The sequence below is a fragment of the Triturus cristatus genome, chromosome 7 (genome assembly GCF_964204655.1).
Source record: "Triturus cristatus chromosome 7, aTriCri1.1, whole genome shotgun sequence".
NCBI lineage: Eukaryota > Metazoa > Chordata > Amphibia > Caudata > Salamandridae > Triturus > Triturus cristatus.
The window spans coordinates 1,523,177,850-1,523,179,977 of record NC_140590.1 but is presented as its reverse complement, the minus strand read 5'-3'; positions in this window follow the sequence as shown (position 1 = coordinate 1,523,179,977).

Below are 2,128 nucleotides of genomic sequence, written 5' to 3'. Positions count from 1 at the left end.
CCTTAAATTAGACCCGTTGTTTAATAGGGAGCCAGTGAAGTTCTCGTAGACCGTTCCTAATTGACACGTACCTTGGAGTGTCCGTCCAGACGGGACAGAACTAGGGCGGATATTATGGATCTAAAGCTTTCGGCTGTTAGGAAGGGTTTGATTTTTTTCAAAGTTCTTAGAGTGAAAAAACATGTAGACACCACTCTACCAACCTGGTCCCCAAATGAAAGAGTATTATTTACAATCACACCCAGGTTTTTTACTTTAGGTGCTGGTGGAGGAGGGAGGTCCATCTCACTGGCCGAGGTCCAGAGGTTGGGATTATTCCCGAATATGATCACCTCAGTTTTGCCTGCGTTTAGCTTCAGGCAGTTAGCGGACATCCAGCCGGTAATGGCAGCCATACAATCCTGGCCGCTAGAGGCCTTTGCCGTTTCTTTGCCTCTTTGTAGAGATAGCACTATCTGTGTATCATTGGCATAGGAGGTTAAAAGTAGGCCGAACGATGGTATAAGGGCAGCCAGAGGTTTCACATAAATATTAAAAAGCGTGGGGCTAAGGGAGGATCCCTGCAGAACTCTGCAGGGAAGTGCAAATGGTTTAGAACTATCCCCTCCTAAATCCATTGTTTGTATTCTGTTTGTCAAGAATGATTTTAGTAGGTTCAAGGCAGAGCCCTGGACCCAGGCCATTGACAAACAGTCCAGCAACAACTCATGGTGTACCGTATCGAAGGCTGCTGACAAGTCCAGTATGATAAGAATGGCTGAACCTCCCTGGTCCACGGCCTACGGACCTCTTCTGTTGCTTTTATCAAGGCTGATTCCGACCCATACTGTGAGCAGTCCAGTAGGTTGTTTGTCTCCAGGAACAGGCTTAATTGCGTATTCATGGCCTTCTCCATAATTTTAGCCGGAAGGGGGAGGCGGGAGATAGGCCTATAGTTATTGGGGTCTTTTGGCTCTAGATTGTTTTTTTTTATGAGGTAAAATGTAAGCTGTTTTCCAGGATATGGGGTATTGACCTGTCTCCATTATCAAGTTAAATAACGGGGTGAGGGTATTGGTGATGATTTCCAGAGCCATTTTTATTATTGTGGCTGAACATGGATCCTTAGGGGAGCCAGGTCTGCAATCCACCAGCAGATTGGCAACCTCATGGTTAGCCTGTGGGGTGAAGTTGTTAAAAGTGGGGGCATTGTTGGTTGGCATAATCTCAGGACCCCCCTCACTGGGAGCCCCCAATTGATTATTAAAGGATGAGAAAAAACTTCCACTTTGTTTAAAAAGAAAGAAGCTAAGGTGTTGCAAAATTCAGGATTGCTATGCAGTATTGTAGTAAATACTGCGCATCCCTACATTTTGAAAATGTTGGAGCGTGCACTGCCAAATTTGGCATTGCTCCACACTCCGACATTTTCTAGTAAATGTGCCCCAATGTTTTTTCCAAGAGTTTTCTCCCTGAAGTCTAATAGATTGTTATGTTCTTAGTTTCTTAGGCAAACCAGTTGAATGCAGTACTTACACCCAGAGTTAAGACAGACGAGGTGTGCAACTGAGTGAAAATAGGCACCAGAGAACTTTAGGCAGTCTCTTCTTTTCTATCTCTATCCTCTTTCACCCTCAGGGCATTCCTGGTTCCCAGTAGATATTCTGGTTACGGGAAGAGATCTGGGAAGGGCATTGGGAACTGTCATCGTTCTGCTTCTGCCCAACCCATAGGTAAGACTTTCTGACAGCCACAGAGCCTGAGCATTCGCCAGCTGTTCTTTGGCATCTCCAGGACTATGGAGTCCTTGTGTGTCTTGTCCAAAAGAGCCCTATGGGATTATACTCAGCATATTTGCTGATGGCTGTTCTACGGATCCAGCATTCTTCCCGCGAAGGAACACTTCACTGCGCCTCTGCTGAGACTTACCCCACTTCGGTTTACGCCTAATGAAGCCACTCCTTCTCTAAAATGATTGGTCCCTCAAGGTTTATTGCTTCACCTCTTACAAGTATTAACTTTCCCTGCCTTTATGAATAAACAGGTAAAGAGACATCCCTTTGATTTCAAGATATTAAATGCCATTGCTTTTTACTCAGAGGAGAGCGATCGAAGAGCAGTTTCCTTTTTACGCAGTATATGTGCTGCC